Source organism: Cupressus sempervirens, chromosome 3, assembly GCF_028749045.1.
Source record: "Cupressus sempervirens isolate cs-2001-9-10 chromosome 3, ASM2874904v1, whole genome shotgun sequence".
NCBI lineage: Eukaryota > Viridiplantae > Streptophyta > Pinopsida > Cupressales > Cupressaceae > Cupressus > Cupressus sempervirens.
The window spans coordinates 98,200,494-98,225,072 of NC_143120.1; positions in this window are offsets into that span (position 1 = coordinate 98,200,494).

Consider the following 24,579-nt stretch of genomic DNA (forward strand, 5'->3'; position numbering starts at 1 on the left):
CTTTTGCATAATTATAAGTGAGGGTAGACACTATTGAGTTTGGTGATCTTATAGTGTACACAAATGTAAAGGAGCTAACAGAGCTAGATGCTTTGTGACAGGATGTGACAGCCCTTCGATTTGAAAGCGAGAAATTAAAGTACCATATTGATGATTATCATGGTCAGTGAGACATCGTGATGTGACATAGGGTAGGGGGATGGTCATGGTGATGCAGGAGGTCATGTCTACATGTCATCATGAGGCACGAGCTCTGCGAGAAGCAAGCTACTATCAAACATTCTATCATGATGTCATGTCAATAGATCAACAACATCCTAAGTTTTAGGAGACATCTAGCTCTTTGGCCACATGTGGCCAACAAAGATCAAAGCAGTCAATTGGGCTAGTGAGGCCACCATGAGGAGGAGGTATAGGAGGGGCAGGACACTCATACCTAGACATATGATCCCTAGAATGATCAATTTTTGACACAGTGATGTATATGCAGATGCAATGAGTTTTTGATGATTTATCTTGCATGATATACTACATGAAAAACACATAACAAACACATGATGTATCTTGTGTTTTAAAAATGTGGACAAATAACAAACACACTTCTATGAATCCTTCAACTTGAAATCCTTCAAAATAACACCATGAAAATGTAAGATCTGAAGAATTGACTCATAGCTTCCTATCATCAACGTGGAAAGGCTCTCATATGAAAATTAGTCTTGGTCTTGGCAAGTACATCCAATGAACATAAGATTCAAAATGATTATAGACATGCAAGATATCTCCAAGTGTCCAAGAAAGCTTCAAGAATGTATATAATAACGATAGCATAAGAAATCATCATAACTATAGCAAAAGAAATCAACCTCATGTCAAAATGAAGGAGGAGGTCTCCTTTATATATCAATCCAAAGAAGCATTCCCAAATTGGAGGGAAAACAAAAATTAATTGAAATGGTATGACCCACATAAGAGAATGTACAATTAGCATTTAATTAAGAGATGTGGAGTGTAATACTACATAAAAATTATAAGATGAGGGGTGTTTTTATTTAATTTAAATGTAAAATAATCCCTTTTCTTATAAAATAAAGTGTGTGACCATTATTTAATTATTTCTTTTAAAAAAAAAATTGTTGCACATAAAATTAAGTGAGGAGAGGTTTTATTTCATTAAAAGGGAGCAATTTCCTTTAATTAAATAATGTAAAAATCAAGATTATCAAATCATCTATTTAAAATAATTAAATAAATTAATTCCAATTTAAGTAAGGAAATTGATGTAAAATAATAATGATTAACTAAGCATTTAGTCCGATTGAACGGATGGCGTGCACACTCCAGTCGGGCGCTAGGGCCTATGTGCCTTAGCTCAACTTGTGTGGGCTATCTTCTTTCCCATGGTGTGCTATTTACTTGCAATCAAGGCTGCTTTCTTCTGGTTTGGGCAGACACTGCCAACATGGATGGCTTGGTTTTTTTCTAGCCTATTTGTGGAGGTTCGTAGTTCGATCATTGCCATTGCTACGTCTTTGGTGGGAGCCTATAGTGGTTTTGTGGGTGTGGGGCTTCTACCCTATCCTCCTCTTTGCTTGTTTGTTTGTGAATGGGGGATAGTGGTATTGCCTCCTCCCGACCTATTATTGGAGATATGGAGATGGGTGAGCCATCTTCATTGTTTCATGCCAATAGTAAGGATCATAATGGTAAACCCCAATCGAGGGAAGTGTTTTGATTAAAGCTAGTTAATGGATGTTTGCAGAAAGTTGAGAACTGGCTGATTTTGATTTTTCAACTTGAAAAAGTTTTTACAGGATGTTAAATATTGGAGCAATCATGCTCTTATCTGCAAATTTTTGGGCCTTCACCTTTCCTTGCCTATGTTGGATTCCTGGGCTCACTGGGTGTGGAACCCAGAAGGAGATATGGAGATTTTGTTAGCTGCTAATAACTATTTTATAGTTATCTTCTCAAGCATGATGGATATGAATAAGGAACTTGAAGGAGGCTCTTATTTCTTTAATCAGGTGGGGCTCTTCATCAAGCCTTTGCATGTGGGCTTTAACTCTGCTGAGGAAATCCCCTCATGAGTTTTGGTGTGGGTTTTCTTGCCAAGACTTCCTTTGGAATTCTAATAGGAAGATATTCTTCACTCAATCTTGATGCTTCTTGGAAAACCAGTGGGTTTGGCTACACAGACTCAAGAACACAAGGTAATTTTTTTTTTCCTATATTTTTGTAGAAGTTGATTTAAATAATCCATTACTAGATTCTATGGATATTAGCATGGGATCATCTTCCTAGATCCAACAACTGGATCATGAGACCCTACCATTTAGATGTAGAATTTGTCATGAATGTGGACATGTACATCATAGATGTCCCAAGAACAAGTCCCCCACCTTGGCTACTCTTGGACCCCCTCAGGAGGACAAGGGGAAGGCTACTTTATCTAATGGACTTGTTGATAGGGAGGGATTTACTCATTTTAAGTCTTGTAACAAAGGCAAAGGTAAGAAGAGAACTTGGATGGACAGGTAGATTGATGATACTTTTAACATATTTGATGCTCTTGGAGACATGGTCCAAGAGGAAGGTACCCAAGTTAAGCTCTCCTCTGGGGTCAAAGGGTAGCATGAGATTCAAGTTGGGGATATGCAAAGGGAAGATAAGATTCCATCTATAGGGGATCAATAGGCTGGACAACTAGATATTGATTTGAATCCTCTTGTTCAAGATATTGGAGATCTTCATTGGTCTTAGGTTTGGAAGGCCTAGTCTTGGTAGCTCTTGACCCTCCTATGCACAAGGGGACATTTGATTCTGCAAAATGGATCCCTTGGATAAACTGTCAAAGAGTGGTAGGAAGACTGATCAAGAGAAGGTGAAGATGATGGGTGAAAATTTAGTTGAGTCTGGGTCTGTGAAAACCATTGATCCTCATTTCTCCCACCCTCATAAATTATTGTTGTCTTGGAATGTAAGGGGGTTGAACAACATCCCCAGGCAAAAGGTTGTTTGCAGATTAATTGAGTCTCAAAATCCTGACATGGTCTTTATTCAGGAAACTAAACTTACAATGGATGGATTGGCTAACTGTGCTTCACGTAGCTAGCCCCAAGGTTCTTGGTAGGGGGTGGGTACCTTGAATATTTCAGGGGGGGTGGATTGCTTCTAGGATCTAAGGAATGTTTCCCCCTTTTGGTGGTTCTCCAATAGGTCCTCCATTTCTTTGGTGGTCTCTAGCTTTCAGACTGGAGAAAGATGTCTTTTCTCCAATATTTATGCTCCTTCTGATTTTTCAGGTAAATCCTAGTTATGGGCTCATATAAGATTCATTTAGTCACTAGAACCTTTTCTCCCATGGATTATGGCTGGATATTTTAATGCTATTACCAGTTTGGATGAAAAATGAGGAGGATTAGCTAGGCTTGACCTATCTTCAAATCTACTCAGGGATATGATTGGATCTTTGAATCTCATTGATGTGAAGCCAACTAGTGGTGTCTTTACATGGAATAATTGCAGAACTAGTGATGAAGCTATCTCAGAAAGGCTTGACAAATTTTTGGTTTCCTACTATTGGAAGACCGACAAGTGGATCACTAGTTTTGAAATTTTGGATTGGAAGGGCTTTGACCATTGGCTTATTAAGCTCTCCATCACCTCTTAAGAGCCACCAAAAATCCCTCTTTCAAATTTCAGCTGATGTGGTTAAGAGACTTGTCCCTACCTAACCTTATGTTGGATTGGTGGTATGAGGGGAAGCCTACCCATGGTACAACCATGTTCACTTTCAGCAAGAGGCTTCAATATGTGAAGTGCATGCTTAAGAGATGGAATAAATAGTGTTTTAGGAATCTGCATACTTAATAGATGGAATAAATAGTGTCTAGAAGAATGATGCTCAAACCAAGCTAGATAATATTACCTGCCAGATTCGTGACCAAGGGTTGACTTTTGACCTAAGTAAAGCTAAGTCATTGGCTCTTAAGGGTTTGGAAGAATGGGATCTTCGAGAGGAGATTTTTTGGAAGTAGAAATCCTATGCTAATTGGCTTTAGGAGGGTGATAGGAACACTACTTTCTTCCACAACTCATTTAAGGCCTAAACATAAGGGAATTCTTTCTCCTCTCTTGTCTCATCTGATGGAGCTCAGATTTTCTCTTGTGAAGATATTTCTAGGGAAATTGTCAATTACTTTTCTAATCTTCTTACTCGAGAGGATCTTCCTGCTGGGACTACAAAGAGGGACATTCTAGATTGTATCCCTCATCTTGTCTCTATTGAGATGAATGGGTCTCTCTTAAGCCCTATCTTGCTACCTAAATTGGAGAAATTTGTGTTTAATACAAAGAAAGGTAAGTCTCCTAGCCCATATGGTTTTTTGATTGAGTTTTTCTAGGAATTCTAGGAGATAATAAAGTATGATCTCCTAGATGTGGTTCAAGAATCACATAGGAATAAACAGATGCTAAAATCTTTGAATTATACCTTCTTGGCTCTCATACCTAAGAAGGGGCTAATTAGTTGGATCAATTCAGGCCTATAGCGTTATGCAATGTTGTCTACAAGATCATCACCGAATTCATTGCTAAGAGACTCAAACCACTCCTTGGCTCTGTGATCTCTACTAAACAAGGTGGCTTTGTTGAAGGAAGAATTTTTTTGGATGGGGTTGTGATAGCAATGGAGGTAGCCTACTCTATGGCTAATTCTAAGCAGAAAGCTATGTTCATTAAACTGGACATGACCAAAGCTTATGATCAGGTGAGTTGGGAGTTTTTACAAAAAATTCTTATGACTTTGAGTTTAATGAGGAGTGGGTGGATTAGGTTCTTAGATGTGTGGCCTTGCCCTCCTTCTCAGTCCTTGTTAATGGAGAACCCTCATATTTGTTTTGTGCCTCTCAAAGACTTAGGCAAGGGGACCCTTTATCTCCTTACTTATTCATAATCATGGCGGAGGGTCTTGGTAGATATCTTAATTCTCAATTGAGGTAGGGTATTTTCCAAGGATGGAGCTAGAAAAATGATCAACCTTCCTATTCTCATCTTTAGTTTGTAGATGGTAGTAGGTTGATGGGCATGGCAAGAATTAGTGAGGTAGTGAATATCAGGAAAGCTTTGGATACCTATTTGAAAGCCCTAGGTCAATGAATTAATGATGATAAGTCTTCTATTTACTTTTTTAATACTCCTCATCTTATTTAGAGCAGGGTTGCTAGAATTCTATTTTAAGTTAGGTCTCTTCCTTTGATGTACCTTGGGGTCCTTTTGTCCTTGGCTACTTAGCAGAGGGACTACTAGTAGGGGATTTTGGATAAATTTTGGAGTAGGGTTAGTCATTGGACTTATAGATGGTTATCTTATATTGGGAGAATGGTTCTACTAAATATGATGGTGCAGTCTCTTCCCATTTATAGGTGTTTTGTTCAAGTTTCCCCCTCTAGGTTTGTGAGGGATTTTGATGCTTTATCTCAACAATTTCTTTGGTTGGGTAGCCTTTTATCCTCGAAGTGGAGCCTAGTCAAGTGGTAGTCTATATGTAGGCCAAAGCATGCTAGTGGCCTGGGTCTTAGATCAATGGATCTTGTTGTTATGAATTTGGCTACCAAGTTGTACTAGCGATGGTGTAACAATCAAGATCAAGATTGGGCCAAGATTCTTATTCACAAGTATTTTCCTTGGGCTGATTGCTTTGATGTGCCATAGCTTCCTTTGGTAGGTAAAGGCTCTTGTATTTAGGATACTCTCAAGAAGGGAGCCCAACTTGTTAAGGTGGGTCACTTCTGGATTTTTAAAAGAGGATTGGATGTGTTGTTTTGGCAGGACTCTTGGGATGGCCACCCTCCCATTCTCTCAAGTTTTCCCTAGCTTCAACTGCTTTGCCATACTTTTACTAATGTTAGATAGTTTAAGGCGGAGAATTTTAAGACTATCAAATGCTTAGGCCAAGTTGAGGTGACTTGCTAGAAGGATCCCCGAGAGTGGCCCGTTGGTGGCTCTAATGAGGATCATGCATTGTTTTTTGAAGCTTTGGAGAATAGGTTTTGTAGCTCCCTTAATGGGAGGGATACTTTGGCTTGGAGTCCTAGCCCAAAAGGTAAATTTACTGTGGCTCAAGCCTATGATATACTTGATAGAGATTTACATGGTCTAGCAGAGGTGCACTAGTGGAGGAAGGTTTGGCACAACTTTTCTTGGCCCAAATGTATTTTTTTCTTATGGTTTCTAACTTAGAAGAAATGCCTCACTTGGGAGAATCTTCACAAATGAGGTTTTCAAAAACCTTCTGTTTGCTTTCTTTGTTCACACAATGAGGGGTGCATCTCCCACTTGTTTTTTCTCTACCCTTTTCTGAGAGAGATATGGCATAGATGGTGGGAGGCTTGGTGTCATTTTTGTATTCATGCTACCTCTCTAATTAACTTTTGGGAGAGCTTGGGCCGAACTCTAGTGAAGATTTCTTTCTTGTAGGTTGCCTGGATGGTTGGACTAGTTTTCATTCTTTGGAACCTCTGGCTGGAAAGAAACCGCAAAATTTTTGGCGATTCCAAATTAGGAATCTTTCAACTGTGGAAGTTGATTCTTAATAGGCTCTAGGAGACTATTATTGCCAAGTGTGATATGTCTATTCCTATAGATTCCAGTGATCAATTTATTGTGAGGAATCTGAACTTGGGGGACAACAGTTGGGGATGCACTCTTGGAAAAAGACCTCGCCATGTTAAGCAGTGGGTTTGTTAGGATGGGAGGTGGACTCCTCCATAGGTTGTGACCTTGAAGATTAATATAGACGGTTCTTCTCAAGGGAACCCTAGTCATGTTGGTATTGGGGCTATATCTAGAGATAATAAGGGTGAGGCAGTTATTCTCTTCTCTATTTACGAGGGTCAACATTCTAATAATCTAATGAAGGCCCTTGCTATTAAGATTTCTATTGAGTGTGGATGCTCTTTAGGGTGGAAGAAGATCATTTGTGAGTTTGATTCTCAGATTGTTGTTGATATGTTGAACAAACAGAGTTTGGAAGATGTTAATTGGCAACTTTCCTCTTTGGCCACATAGATCCTTAGTCATTGTAGTCTCTTGGAATTTGTCTCGTTTCACCATATCCCCTATGAATGAAACATAGTGGTAAATTTTTTGGCAAAGTGGGCTTCAAAGAATGTTGGTAGATGAGATATTAATGGTAGGGATGAGTTATCTTTTGAGTATTGTGAGATCATTGATCAGTTATTACTGGATGACAGGAGTATGTAGTGTTGTTTAGGGCTTTTGGCATTTGTTTTGTATCTTGGACTTGACTAAATAAATTTTTACCCCTTTTTCTTCAAATGAAAATAAAAATAATGATTAACTAAATAATTCAAATAAACTGAGTAATTCAAATAATTAATTTTATCAAAGGAAATGATGATGCAAATATTGATTCAAGCTTGACATAAATTATGAAACTGGGGCACGTAGTCAAGGTGACCATTTTTGTGTGCTTACAACAAGAGGGGCAGGGCCCTCATAGCTAGGCATATGATCCCTAGAGCAATCAATTTTTGACATAGTGATGTATATACAGATGGAACAATTTTTTTATGATGTATCTATTAGAATTATTTAGAATATCTAAGAGGGGGGGTGAATTAGTTATTCAAGGTCCAGATATACCAATAAAACTTTTCACTTAGTTTAGTGAACCCATTAAACATCCATATCTATGCATGCATCCAAGCTTGTCACTAAAACTTGCAGTTACTGTTAAATCAACATGCAAGCAATAAAAACATGAAACATGAAAACCCAATTTGGGAAAAAAACACCAGTAACATGCTAGTCCTTTTTCACTCTTTTGAAGTGATACCCTGTGAAAGGCCAACCTTGTCAAAGATTACAACACACACTGTTAAATGTGACTCGGTTAAGGGATTTTAATCACCCAGTTAGAAGTGAGCTTGGTTAAAGGACTTTAGGCCATTCACTTGGAATGCAACCCTATTAAAGTATTTTCTAATGACTATTAAGTCAACCTTAGTCCAAAGGATTTTACCCTAACTAATACATAGAGTAACAATAGAGCTTTGATCTAATATAACTTACAACTTTATCTTGCAGATTTTAGATCACTATTCCATCCTCAATATTACTTGTCTTTCATTCTTTATAGCTCTGACAACTTGTTCACCCTTCAAGAATATATTTCCTTAAGCCTTCTTTCCTAGTATGCCAATGCAGTCTATTTTGTGGTCACTTGATGAAGTAGAGTCCTTGACTTTTTGTCTTTTTTCTTCCTTGGTCTTTTTGACCTTCTCAATATCTTTCTCTCCTACACACACTTTGCTTCATGACCAGACATTTCTTAAATATGAAATTAGAATACTTTGCCACTTTATTCTTCATCATCCATTTTAGGGTTTTGGATGGATTAGGTAGGATACAATGTATCTACCGCATATCTTGTTTGTTCTAGAAACTTCTCCTATGATCCATTTGAATTCACCTAAGAACTATTTACCACAAATTTTTTACCACTAGCTCATCATCCTTATCTTCCACCTAGTTCAAAAACTTCAAGAAAATAAACTTGTTGGCTCAGATTTGGTGAATCTTTAACTTTTCGAATAATACAATAGCTTGGCATTATTATTTTTTTGATGCTTGTCACATATTGTGTTTCTCAATATCAACTACATTTTACTGATGCTCAACATCTATTGTATTTTCTCGGCACCAACCGTTTTACTCGACACACACTAGATTTTTCTTTTAATACTTGGCTCCCATTGATTTTCTGCTTGGCTTGAACTAACTTTGCTTAGCACCTACTATCAACTTCAATCAAGATTTGCAGATAGTCTTAGGTCTACTTGTTCTTCTAAAGTTTCTCAGTGTAGCCAACCTTTGTAACTTCAAGTAGATTATCAATACATCATTTCACCATTGTCTTAACTAATCCCTATACTTCATTACATAACCATAACTCAACCTTTCCTCTAGGTGCTATTATTACATCCTATTGATTAAATCCTCCTCATCAATAACCTAAGTGATAGTACTTGGATCTTATAAGCAATTGTCTTACCAAAAAAAGTAGGTTTGACATCAGTGACAAAATAATGATTGAAGCATATGTTCTGCTTCAACAATCTCACTTTTTTTAGCAATGATCTTTTCAATGAGATCTCAACAATCTCCCTCTTTGGCACTGATGGCAAACCAAATTGATCAACCAAGTCACTTGAATGGTAAAACATTTTGTTTGACCAAACTGACTAGGTTAAAATAGTAAGACAATGCCAAAAAAAAAAAACTTGTCTCAAAATTGTTCCTTCTATTAGCAACTTCCAACTTTTGATTAGGTTACAAAACTCTTTCTTATGAATCCATCTTACAAGGTATATTAAGATGTCTCTCTCATATTTTTACCTCTGATCAACAACATTAGTAATTATCTCCCTTTGAGATAATAATCTGTGATACAATTTCTCTTTTCTCCCTCTTAGCTTTTGACTAGTTTCTACTATTTCTCCCCCTTTGACAACAATGCCAAAGATATATCATCCTTACATCTTAACATGAAAACATAGAATTTGTGGTATCTCTAGTTTCTCCCTCTGTCACCTTGCTTGTGACTAATTTAGAATTTCCACAATTTTTATTACTTCAAGCAGTACCTAAAGTAAGATCCTCTGCATCAATTTGTGACATTTGGAAGGCAACCTATTTGATACAGTCCACATGTTTACTTAAACAACATTTTATAGGGGTATCACCCCTAACTTACCTCTGAGATATTTATATGCATCCTTAGGTAATGGTTTTATGAAGATGTCAGCAATTTGTTTCTTTGAATTGACATGCTTCATCTTCATCTCTTTGTCTTCAACTAGCTCTCTTAAGTAATGATACTTGATTGCAATGTGCTTTGTCTTAGCATGCATCACTGGATTCTTTGATATATTTATAGCACTAGTGTTGTCACAATAAAGTATCACTCATTTTGTTATTTCTTCTCTCATTCCTTTGAGTAAATGCTTGATCCATACAATGTTTGTGCAATTTATAGCAGCAGCAACATATTCAGCTTCAATTGTGGATTGTGAGGTATAACTTTGTTTCTTACTAGTCCATGTAACTAGTCTCTTGCCTATGAAAAGTGCTCCTCCACTAGTGCTCTTTCTATCATCTATATTGCCTCTCTAGTCAATATCAATGTAGGCTCTTAAATCAATCTTCTTGTGGTATAGGCCGAACTCTTCTGTTCCTTTCAAATATCTCATTTTCTTTTCAACACCATTAAATGATTTTCTCTAGGATTTGTAGATAATCTTGCAACTATCCCAATAGATAATACATTATCCAGTTTTCTATTTACAACATATTGCAATTTACCAATCATTGACCTGTATACTATTTGATTAACTTTAGTAGATTCATCATTCTTTGATAGTTTGTGTCCTATAACCATGGGTGTGCTTACTAGTTTTGTATCTTCTAGTTCAAATGTTTTCAGTATTTCCTTGATATACTTTGATTGGTTGATAAATATGTCATGCTTCAGTTGATAAACTTGCAGTCCCACAAAGAATTTGATCTCACCAAACATTGACATTTCAAATTCAAGTTTCATCTGATTAGAAAAATCCTTGCATAAAGCATCTTGTCCTCCAAATATTATATCATCAACAAAGATTTTAGATAATAGAATATCTTTACCTTTTTTTGTCTTTATGTATAGATTGTTGTTATCATCAGTTCTTTCAAATGCAATCTTCACAAGATACTTATGAAGTCTTGCATACCATGTTGTTGGTGCTTGTTTCAAACTATAAAGAGATTTGTGTAGTCTACATACCATATCATTGTTGCTGTCATGAACAAATCCTTCTGGCTATTCTATGTAGACTTCCTCTTCTAGTATGCCACTCAAAAATGTAGACTTAACATCCATTTGACAAAATTTGAATCCTTTGTAGATAGCATATGCAAGTAGAGTTCTTACTCCTTCCATTCTTGCAATGGGGGCAAATGTCTCCCCATAGTCTATTCCTTCCTCTTGTGTATATCCTTTGCAAACCAGTCTTGCTTTGTTCCTTGTGATTTCACCATTTTCATATAACTTATTTCTAAATACCCACTTGGTACCTATCACATTTTTATCATCTGGTCTTGGAACTAAACTCCAAGTTTTATTTTTCTCTATCTACTCAATTTCTTCTTCCATTTGGTTTGCACTAATCATCATCCTCTAGTGCATCTTTTACTATTTTGGGTTCTTTCTTGCTTAGCAAGCATGATTCATTCCTCAGTTTATACCTTGTCATTGGTCTAGCATCTTTGTTTCTAATGATTTGATTAGTAGGATGATATCTTCTAACATATCTGGACAGTCTTGGCTCAACTCTTGTTTCTTCATTTTGTCTTTCAACTTTAGAGTCACTATGTATATTTTTGTTAGGTATCTCAACATCCCTTTCATGTACACTAACTTCAGAATTAGAGTGTGAAATTTCTTCATTCTATAACTTAGCATTTGAATGCAACTCAGTTCCTAAATTCAATTTAGCATTCACTGGCTGTGAGTCGACAGTCACTGAAATTTGTTTTTGGTTCCCAACTTGATTAGTAGCTTCTTCTTCAACATGCATTCCTTCATTGAAGTATACAAATGATGTGCATTCTTTTGGCCTTTTCATGGGTTCAACATCATGAACTTTTGTGTATTCATCAAAATTTATATTTTCACTTTCCATAATTTTGTTAGTAAACACTTGTATCCTTTACTTCTTGTGAAGTAGCCAAGGAATATACCTTCATCACTTTCTTCATCAAACCTACCATTCCTCACATTTTTAAGAATGTAACATTTGCTCCAAAATACCTTAAAATATTTTACATTTGGTGAATATCCATACCATAATTCAAAAGGTGTTGAATTAGTATCTTTCTTGGTTTGTACTCAGTTCAGGGTATAGATAGTTGTACTTGCAGTTTCTCTCCAATATTTTAAAGCAACATTATTCTCCATCATAAGTGTTCTAGCATAGTCCATTATTGACCTATTTATTCTTTCAAGTATTCCATTCTGTAGCGGGGTCCTAGGTGCAGAAGTCTATCTTTTGATTCCTTTATCATTATAGAACATTTTAAATTCTTTTGATGTAAATTCTCCTCCTCAGTCTGATCTCAAACATTTCATACTTTTACCTATTTCTTTTTTAACTCTTGCCAAGAACCACTTAAACATTTGAGAGGCATTTGACTTTTTCTTTAAAAACATGACTGTCATCATTCTAGAGTAATCATCTACAAATAACATTATGTACTTATCTCCCTTGTAACTTTGTACTTCTATTGGTCCACACAAGTCAGTATGAACAATCTCTAGTATCTCTTTAGAGTTATAATTTTTAATTTTAAAACTTGACTTAGTCATTTTACCTAGCTGACATTATTTGCATATTACATTATCAAACTTTCTCAGCTTGGGAAAACCTCTAACTTTCTTCATGTTCTGATACTAATCAAGTTATCAAAGTTAACATGACATAACATTTTATGCCATAATTACACATCATCAAATTTCACTACAAGACAAGTAGCTTCCTCTATATCAAGATAAAATAGACTGCTTCTAGTTTGATCTCCTTTTCCTATCAATTTCTCATTTGTGTCATATATCTTGGAAGTCTTGTTTCTAATTTTGACTTTGCATCCTACATTGCTTAGTTGTGACACACTCAACATATTATAATTCAATCCTTCAACATAGTAAGCATTATCACATGAGATCTTTTCTATGAGTTTAATGGAACTTTTTCCTTTTATCAGACATGGAGCATCATTACCAAATCTAACACTATTTCCATCATAATGGTTTAAGGTAATGAACTTATTTTTATCTTCTGTCATGTGATGTGAGCATCCATTATCAATGATCCATCTGTCATTTTTGTTTACACAGATCACAAGTGTAGTTGCCTCATCTTCATTAGACTTATCCTTCATTGCATCATAAACTACTTCATCATCATGTTCATTAGAATCATCTTCTTCAACAATGTAGCACTACTTGCCTTTGTCTTTATAATCTTTGCTATTTTCAATTCTTCTACCTTTGTATTTATCATTTCCTCTGTATTTTTTTCTTTTTTGGACACCTAGCAACAATATGACCAATCTCATTGCAATTACAACAAATGATAGGTAATTTACATTTGAACTTGTCTTTTCCCTTAGGGAATCTTCTTTCCAGTAGTGCTTTCAGTTGATCAACATCTTCTTCATCTGTATTACTATCACTAGACACATGCTTTATAAATCTTTCTTTTCTTCTTCTACTTATTCTCATCAAAATCTTGCAATAGAAACTTAGCCTTGAAAGTAGATTCAAGAATCTCTGGCTTGTAATTTTCAAAGTTAGATAGCTCAAAAGCAATGAGTCTACATACCAAACCTTCAAGAGTTAGATTATTTCTTGGAATACATCTCAATTCTTGGATTTCTAAAACTCTAACGGCATAAATAGGTAGTAATGTCCTCAAGAATTTTCTTAAAATAGTATTGTCATCTATATGACCAGTAGCACCTTTTATTGCAATCACTACTTCTTTTATTCTAGCAACATATTGAGCAATTTTCTCACATTCTTCCATTCTCATGTCATCAAATTTACCTTTGTAGCTCTTAGATTTGGCTCTTTGAATATTTTTGTCTCCTCCATAGATCGTGTGTAATGCATCCCACATTTTCTTTGCAATGTTACATCCCTTGATGTCATCAAATTCTGCATAGCTAATGGTAGAGACAATTTCCATCATTGCCTGATTGTGTTCTTTCTTCTTCTTCATTTCTTTAGCAGTAGGAACTCTAGTAGGATCAACATGTTCTATTGAAATGGAGGATTGTGGATGATCTCGTATTCCTCCAAGATGCAGATGCATTATACTTTTCCATGGAGGGAAGTTTCCTTTGTTAAGCTTGGTTACTTCTCTCTTGGACATCTTGATCTTTGTGCTTCTAGTACCTTCAAATTAGTTCTGTTAGCAGTACACTTTGATACCAATTATTAGAATTGTTTAGAATAACTAAGAAGGGGTGAATTAGTTATTCAAGGTCTAGATGTACCAATAAAACTTTTCACTTAGCTTAGTGAACCCATTAAACATCCATATCTATGCATGAATCCAAGCTTGTCACTAAAAGTTGTAGGTTATTGTTAAATCAACATGCAGGCAATAAAAACATGAAACATGAAAATTTATCCACACACTCAACACAATGATTTAACATGGAAAACCAATTTGGGAAAAACAACCAGTAACATGTGACTCCTTTTTCACTCTTATGAAGTGATTCCCTATGAAAGGCCAACCCCGGTAAAGGTTACAACACACTCTTAAATGTGACCCAGTTAAGGGATTTTGATCACCCTACTAGAAGTGAGCCTTGTTAAAGGACTATAGGCCATTCACTTGGAATGCTACCCTATTAAAGGATTTTCTAATGAATATTAAGTCAATCTTAGTCCAAAGGATTTTACCCTAACTGATACAATTGTTAGAGAGTAATAGTAGAGCTTTGATCTGACACAACTTACAAATTTATCTTGTAGATTTCTAATCACAATTTAGTCCTCAATCTTGCTCAGCTTTCATTCTTTGCACTTCTGACAGCTTATTCACCCTTCAAACATATATTTCCTTAAGCTTTCTTGCTTGGTATACCAATGTAGTCTCTTATGTGGTCACTTGACAAAGCAAAGTCCTTGACTTACTGTCTCTATTCTTCCTTGGTATTTTTGACCTTCTCAATATCTTACTCTCCTACACACAGTTTTCTTCATGCCTAGACATTCCTTAAATAGGAAATTAGAATACTTTTTCACTTTGTTCTCAATTGTCAATTTTAGGGTTTTGGATGGATTAGGTAGGATACAATGTATCTACCCCATATCTTGTCTCTTCTCTAAACTTCTCCTAGAATACATTTGAATTTTCATAAGAATGGTTTACCTCAAATTCTGTACCACTAGATCATCATCCTTATCTTCCACCTAGTTCATAAACTTCAAGAAACCAAACTTCTTGACTTAGATGTGCTGAATCTTTGACTTTTCTAATAGTGCAGTAGTTTGTCATTATTAATCTTCTAATGCTCGACACATACTACATTTCTCAGCATCAACTATATTTTACTGATGCTTGACACCTATTCTATTTGTTCAGTACCAACTGTGTTACTTGATACACACTAGATTTTGTTTTTACTTGGATCCAATTGATTTTCTACTTGGCTTGAACTAACTTTGCTCGACACCTACTATCAGTTTCAATCAAGCTTTATACACAATCTTAGTTTTTACTTGTTCTTCTAAAGTTTCTAGGTGTAGCCAACCTTTGTAACTTCAAGTAGATTATTAATACAATTTCACCATTGTCTTAACCAATCCTTGTACTTCATTACATAACTATAACTCAACCTTTCCTCTAGGTGCTATTGTTATATCTTATTGATTAAATTGCCTTCATCAATCAACTAAGTGATAGTACTTGGATCTTATAAACAATTATCTTACCAACAAATAACAAGTTTGACATCAATGACAAAACAATGATTGAAACATATGTTTTGCTTAAACAATCTCCCTTTTTTTTAGCAATGATCTTTTCAATCATATCTCAACAGTATCTTGTATGATGTACTACATGATTTTTTTGTATGTGGAAACTTATTTTTTGATATATATGTGACATGATTTGATGATACTAAATGTGTATGTATTATGGTATTTTATTGATGCTTATGTTTATGAGCTTTTATGAGTATTATATGTGATGCATGATATTATGATATGACTATTGACATTGTGATGCAGGATGTGTGTGATGTGATGTAGTATTTGATGATGCATATATAATGTCTAACATGTGGATGATGTAGGTCCTATATGATGGTGATGTATAAGATGTATACAGGTCCTATATGATGGTGATGTATGAGATGTATTTGTGTTTAATGAAATAGATGTATCATGATGTGCATGTGACTAAATGTAGTGATTGTAATGATGATCCCTAATGGATTAATGTAATGAATGAATAATGTATCCTAATGATGAATAATGAATGAGATGCATAATATAGTTGTAATGAATACTATATATATATATATATATATATATCCTAAATGAAAAATGCTAGTAATATAGCAAGTCACACTAATCGTGAATGATATATAAAAAATGTAACATGAAATGATGACAACACAAATTGTAAATGTGAGACATGAAAATGCAGTCAGACCTAACAGATGGACTTGTGTTAGACTATAGCTTGTAGGAATCAAGTAACTTAGCATAGGAGGGGTGTGAGATAAATAGAACCCTTATTTCAAGTAAAGTGTAATGAAGTCCTATACTACATAAAAATTAACTACATGATATCTAGGGATTTAGTTGTGTTTATATAAAAGAGGACAAGGAGTTATGCACCAAATGCTATAGTAGCATAGATGACAAGATTCCCTTGCATGGACTAGACTCTCAATAGAAAATAGAGACTTTTGGACAATAGATGTAGTTTTCATAGTCATGATGGAAAAAATGACATATGCACACTAGAGAGGTCTAGGTACACCCAAATTCTTTTTAGGGATCATGGTGGAAAGTGTGTTGACCTAGTGCTCCTAGTGAGTAATGCATAGTCATAAATCAAAAATAGACATAGATGTACTAAAGCATCAAAAATAGATCATACTAAAAATGACTTGTGTAGTCAATTGGAATCATTCAAGTGATTTTAAGACATGAAAGATGGAGGTACACTTGAGGAGGCTACTAATAACACACCAAGATGAAATCAACCAAAAGAGACCACATGACCGAGTAGTTATTCAGTCCATAGTTCCTATCAGGAACATTAGTATAAGACTCCAAGGGGCTCATGGAAGAGTCATTTTCACACCTAGAGAGTAGAGAACTAGAGCGAAGGATGGATCCTATCGATAGATTACAACTTGGAAAGCATGTTCAAGTGCACTAGAGACTAATTGATATGGGACCACTAGTAAGTAGACTATCCCAACTTGTCAAATTTTTTCTTTCACAGTCAAATTGTATTTTTTGTGGCAGGAAACAAGGAAAAAATGGGGGTCAAGGTGGGGATGATGGTTCTCCACTCCAATGTCTCTGAAGATGAAAAATCAAGAAAACCATTGCTACAAAGACCATAGAATACATTTTATTATGTTTGGAGATTACATGTTACTTCATGTCATGTATAGATGAAGGAATAAGGGGAAGACTAGGCTAGAGATGATAATTGTCATGTCATTTGAAGATAAAGGAATGAGGGGAAGACCAGGTTGGAGATGATAATCATCATCTCCAAGGATGCCAAAAGTGCAGTTGTTAACAAAAACATCGATGTTTGTAATGTTTTCAGAGATGCTTGACCGACATCTCTGTGGTTTTTCATGTCTGTGAATCCATGTCTACGTGGATTGGCTTCTTTGTTGATGTAGACACATCAGTGGACTTGATAATTAGGGATGATCAGGGTTGACAGGGAAAGATGCCCCATGCTTAAATAAAGAACACTATGACTAAAGAAATGGGAGGCTAACTACTACATGTCTATACTACAAGAGTCAATGGTAACATTTCAGTCATGAGAGCATTGGACTACTAGAGGTAGAGTGGGGAAATATATGACTTTGTGGACTTGAGCATATCCATGAGGTTGCACACAGCATAGTTATCAGCGTTGGTGGTACGATGACATACATCAACTTCAAGCTTCCATCTATTGATAGGGGAGGCTATAGGGGAGGCTATAGTGACCTTGTTGGACATGTGGTAGATATTGTGAGTTTTGATCCATGGGAGATACCTACAGTATGTTCTAGAGGGTGAAAATCCATATCTGTGGGAGTACCTTGGGTGACAAAGACATCAACTATTGATTCATCGGTCTTGGTTGACATAGAGAGTGGCCTTGGACTAGGGACTATTGTGAATGACCCTCTATTTGGCCTCATTGATATGGAGGATGGTATTGGACCATGTTGGGAATGGATTTTTGATTGGATGGGTGTGAGAGCTTATCACTCTACTATAGGATGATGGAGTGGTTTTATGTTGGGGGCATACCATCTTAGTCCACCTCTACTATGACTTGCACATATGTATTTACAGGGCACATAGGACCATAGGCTTAGAATTGATACTACTCATGGTATGGTATTGGGAGCACATAGGAATAATGCAACCTATTACACAATGTGAGACTCGATAGCCTAGGGAGCCATATGTATGTCAATACAAGCCACCCATCCAGTATACTTCCACTAAGTCGATAGGATTTTGGCAACAATATTGGGATGAGATTATCATATTCGACTAGACACCATATGTAGGTTGTAAGCATTAGGAGGCCATACTTCTTGCAAGTGGAGAGGATGACTTAGAAGATAAACTCTACATTCAGTATGCATAGTCAGACTATTGGTTGATTAATCAAACTGTGCATGTTGTGATGTGTTACATGCCCTCTAGGGTGCAGAGACAGTTTGGGCATATCTACGATATTGTAATTGACAGGTTCATGTATCTAGTGGTTTCTTGGTAGGTGGGAAGACTATGGGGATTGGGGACCAACATCAGATTGGTGAGGACTTCATCACATGGCATGCTACTAGTACCATGGATTCATGGATAGGATTAGGGAGACACATGGATGACACTGACTTACACACAGCGGTAGGAAACACATTAGCCACTGAGATTGATAGTACTAGGAGCATTGCCACTAGTGGAGTAGGCATGAGGTAGGGGAAATGGTGTTGGAGGGGGAAAGGAGGGATAAGAACCCCATCTATTGGGGCCACAGGGATGATGAGTTCATCAACAGGGAGGGCAGGTACTAGTAGGGCCACTACTAGTATAGGGACCATAGTAGGGTCCATAGGTATAGGGAGGGTAGGCACAGAGAGTACCCATACCAGGGTGATGTGGATATAGTCACAACAGAGTGGGATAGCCTTCAGGCAAAGGGTTTCCTGACTATAGAGGGAGGTAGTGGCTAAGAGTGCCAGGGTTGCAAGTGCACAAGAAGAGATTACCAAACTACACATAGAGGTATAGGTAGAGTAGGCCAAGGTAGATAGTGTGCAAGAGGCCCTTGCAGAGTTATAAGTGATGGTAGATGCTAGTGATTTTGGTGATCTTATAGTGCACACAAATGCAGAGAATTTGATAGAGCTAGATGCTCTATGATAGGATGTGGCAGCCCTTCGGTCTGACAGAGAGACCTTAAAGCACCATATTAATGATTATCATGGTTAGTGAGATCATGATGTAGATAACATAGGATAGGGGGATGGTCATGATGATGCAGGAGGTCATGTTTGCATGCCATCATGAGGCATGAGATCTACGAGAAGTAGGCTACTATCAACCATTCTATCATGATGTCATGTCAATAGATCAGTGATATCCTGAGTTTTAGGAGGCATTGAGGTCTTAGGCCATAGGTGGTTGACAAAGATAAGAGAAGTTAGTTGGGCCAATGAATCCACCATGAGGAGGAGGTATAGGAGGGGTAGGGCCCTCATAGCTAGGCATATGATCCCTAGAGTGATCAATTTTTGACATAGTGATGTATATGCAGATGCAATGAGTTTTTGATAATGTATCTTGCATGATGTACTACATCGAAAACACATAACAAACACACATGGTGTATCTTGTGTTTGAAAAATGTGGACAAATAAAAACACATTTCTATGGATCCTTACACTCAAAATCCTTCAAACTAACACAATGAAAATGCAAGATCTCAAGAATCAATGCAAAGATTTTCAAAGGTTTGAAGTGGTGGCTTTCATATGAACATCAATCTTGGTCTTTGCAAGTACATCCAATGAAAATAAGATTCAAAATGATCGTAAACATGCAAAATATCTCCAAGTATCCAAGAAAGCTTCAAAAATGTGTATAATAACCATAGCATAAGAAATCATCATAACTATAGCAAAAGAAATCATCCTCATGTTAAAATGAAGGAGGAGGTCTCCTTTATATATCAATCCAAAGAAGCATTCCCAAATTGGAGGGAAAATGAAAATTAAATGAAAGTGTATGACCCACATAAGAGAATGTGCAATTAGCATTTAATTAAGAGATGTGGAGTGTAACACTCCATAAAAAATATAAGATGACGGATGTTTTTATTTAATTTAAATGTAAAATAATCCCTTTTCTTATAAAACAAAGTGTGTGATAGTTATTTAATTATTTCTTTTAAAATAATAATTGTTGCACATAAAATTAAGTAAGAAAAGGTTTTATTTAATTAAAAGGTAGCAATTTCCTTTAATTAAATAACGCAAAAATCAAGATAGGACTCCTACAAAAATATGGGATGAAATGGGGGAAACATGGTGAAGTGGGATGAGCCTTATAGATAATGGACATTATTTATTTTACATAAGGACTTTTTGCAAATGTTTTTGGATTTTCTATTTTTTTTGGATTTTTGTGGAACTTTAACAACACTATACATGAACTATGGAACTCAAGCATAAAACCACTTGAGGTGCTAAATATTTATAGGCTCAGGAAGCAGATCTCCTTCTAAAGTGGAAATTTGATATTCCCGAGACCATACTTGGTTGTGATGGTAAATAGACCAAGCCAATTGGTTTCAAACTTTCCTTTCTTTTCTCAGTTCTAGAGATTCCTCATGCTATACTGCAACACTAGCTCACCAACCTCAAATTGTTTAGGTCTCACTTTTTTTGTGAAACTAGAATTCAATGCAATGTTGATACATGTGGAGGTGGTTTAAGGTAGTAATGTGTATCTCATCAAGGAGTTGCAGCTATTGGAAGCGAGCAACTTAGTATTCTTCTTTGGACATCGAATTCTTGAGAGAGATCCTAAGGGAAGGAAGCTCAAATTCAATGGGTAATATAGCCTCAGATCCATAAACAAGGGAAAATGGAGTGGATCCTATGAGGTATAAACAAAGGTGCAATAGGCCCAAAGGGTGGGAGAAATTTGGAAGTGCCAGTCACAGCCACCTACATCAACGATTTTCTTTAGGATCTTCAAAATGGTTTTTTTGGTGGTTGTAACTTGACCATTGCCTTGGGGAAATTATTTGGTGGTGAAATGTTGGGTTATGCTAGAACAATAGATGACGTAGTTAGAGATGAACTTTGAAACCTATTTTCTAGTAGTGTAGGTTGAAGGGATAGCCTCAACCCACTTTGTGAAGTACTTAGTGGTGACAATAATATACTTGTGGCCATTTGTAAAATTTGGATATATTTGATCGATAGGATCGAAACCCCAGTAGGAAAAGAGCCATGGTGTGATGGCAGTCTTGAGTAGGAATGTGTATCAAATTGCTATGTTGCTGACAAGGAACACATCATATCAAAAAATGGTACTCATCAACTTCCATAGTAGGCTGACAATAGCCCATTTTGAGGAGTCCTTTTGCTAATATAAGTCCATGAAAATGGGCACCACAAATTCCTTAGTGAACATCTTCTAGAATTTTTATGACTTCATTTCAATTGAGACATTGGAGGATGGTTCCGTCGAAGTGTTTTTGGAAAAAGTGCATCACCTAGGATAGTATAGCAGGAAGTATAACAAATGAAGGTTTTACTTTGGTTTGTGGAAAGGGATATGGGGATTTTTTATGGTGAAGGTAGGTGAAAATGTCAAAGTACCATGGAGACTCAAGATCGACAATATCACACACCAACTCTGATTTTGATTTCTTATAAGCAAGAAGAAAAAGATTCTCAACAGGAAATTTACACTTAGGACTATTTTTAGGCATGACGATCATGGGGGCTATGTTATCCAAGGTGTCTATTTTTTGTCCTCGATGTCTATTTAAAGACTATCTCAATGAAATATTGTTTAAGATCTTGTACTATATGATGATATGGCAACAACTTTTCATCCTTGGTTTGATATTCATTTGTAACTTGTCTAATGAAAAATTGGGAGTCCCCAAAGACAAGTAGGCTCTTGATATTCAATGAGATAGCTTGATGTATCCCTATTACTAGTCCTTCATACTCAATTATGTTGTTTGTGCAAGGGAATGAAATTTTTTAAGACTTAGGGATAAGGTCTTTTTGTAGTTTAACAAACAAAATACCTACCCTCAAATCCTTTCTATGTGAAAGAACCATCAAAATAGAGCTTCCAATGTGTACTAGGGGTAACAATCATTATTGTGTCATCTAGAAAATTTGCTATGATAGGATGGTCTTTGTAAAGAGGAGCTTCTACAAGTTGGTTGGCAATGGCTTGTCCCTTGATGGCCTTGTGGTATTTATAGGCAATATCTATTTCGCTTAAGATCGAGACCCATTTTGTAGCACGACCAAGGAGGGAAGCTTTTGATAGAAAATATTTGAGAGAATCTATCCTAGAAATGAGGTGTTTAGTATGATTAATCATGTAATGGTGTAGTTATGTGTGCAAAAGACTACAACCAAGCAACCTCAATCAATATCAGTGTAGTTCAACTCATAGTCAACTAATGTTTGATTGAGATAGTAGATAACTTGCTCAGTTTCATTGTAATCTAGTTGTGCTAATAGAGCACCTAGTGCAACTGTAGTAGTAGAAATTTAGAGGATTAATGGTCAACCTACGATTGGAGGAACTAGCACTAGTGGATTAGCTAAGTATACCTTGACTTGTTCGAACACATTCTGACATAGGCAATGCCTTTGAAAATTGGTGTCTTGCAAATGTTGGAGTGGATGGACTTTATTTGTTGGCTTTCACTTTTGTAGGGTCTATGTCAATGCCTCTTCTTGACACTATGTGTCCTAACAACTTTCCAAATTGGACCCCAAAAACACGCTTTTTGGGGTTAAAACACTTTATATTTTTCCAATCTTTCAAATATGGTGGTAAGAACAACAATGTGGGGATCACATGTCTTAGATTTTCCTAGGATTTCATTAACGTGGTCTTCCATTATTGCATGTAGAAGATAATGGAAGATTGTGGGCATCAACATTCTTTAAGCCAAAAGGCATGACTTGGTAACAAAAAGTTCCCCATGGGGTAGTACAATGTCATTTTATGTTGGTCTTCTTTTGAAATTCTAATCTAATTATAACTAGAGAAACCATCCATTAGAGATAAAATTTCATGTCTGGAAGTCAAATCTACTATAATAAATATGTTGGGTAGTGGAAAATCATCCTTAGGACATGCAAGATTTAAGTCTAAAAAATTTGAACATATGTGGATCTCCCTAGAGGTTTTCCCTGTAGGAACAATGTTGGAAACCCACTCAAGATAATCAATAGGTCAGATGAACGTTGCTTCTAACATTTTTTGCAATTATTCTTTTATTAAGAGTGCTACCTTAGGATGCATCTTGAGTAAGTTTTTCTTAACAGGTCTAATCTTTGTATGTCCATGAAAAATTATTTTTTCCTTTCTCTAGGAATCTAGTCATCACTTCTTGTTCTTTTGTACTTAGGGTAGCAATAATGTAGGTGATTTGTGGATTATCTACCATACCCAAGCTAACTGGAATTGTGTCTTCATTCAATATAGAGGGCTTTTTTGGTGGTAGATTTTTGAATTGAAAGTCAACCTCTCCCTCTTTTGGTGTCTCTAGGAGGTTTTAAATAGAAGATACATCCTTTATTTTATCTTTTTCTTCATCCAAGAGTGCTCCAAAAGAGTTTTCACTAGAGGATTTTTCTTCTACTTTTTTATCTTTCTTTTCTTTTTCACTTTTGTGACTAAGAGGGTTGAGTTGGCCATCAAAGTAGGCTTCCTCATTGTATTGGGTCTTTTTCTCATAATCTTGGAGATTCTTGAGGCCAAAGAGTGTCGTTATTGCTTCATTAGAGTTACATATATCGAGAGCTAGTGGTGTGTCTTGACCAGTCTATCATGTCAGGGTTAGTGAGGGGTAAGTCAGTGGATGAGAGGTCAACTATGGTGATGGTATGGACATAGGTGTCTAGGTCATCCTCGATGTATTGGAAAGGTACTTCAAATAATTCATCCTCTTCAGTCTCAAAATCAAGTTCAAGCATACAATAGTTGTTAGCAAAGGACACCTTAGGTTTAATGGAGCCCAAACCTCATCCTTTAGGATAGCTACTAGCCTCAAGGGGTTTTTTGATTCTATCTCATTTAGGTCCAAGGCCTATGCTATGATACTCCATGTTTTCAATAATGGGAGGAGCCTTGACATACTTGTCTTTGGGAAATTCAATCGGATCATCTTTACCATCATAATATAGCCAATCTAATATGTTAGACTCCAGGTGTTTGTCACTAAGAGAACCCCATTGTTCAAAGGTTATTTTATTAACATGCACAGTATCCTTATTTGTAGAGGGAGGTATTTGGGAAGGTTTACCAAAGGATCGGGGGGAGAGTTCTAGTTGTCCAATGCACAAGGCATTCTCAAACTTATACTCTCCCATTCCTTGATCAACAAAGGTAACCTTCTTCATTGCAGTATTGACTTTGATAGTTAAACCTTCTCTTCTCCTTTATAGGAATTGGAATAA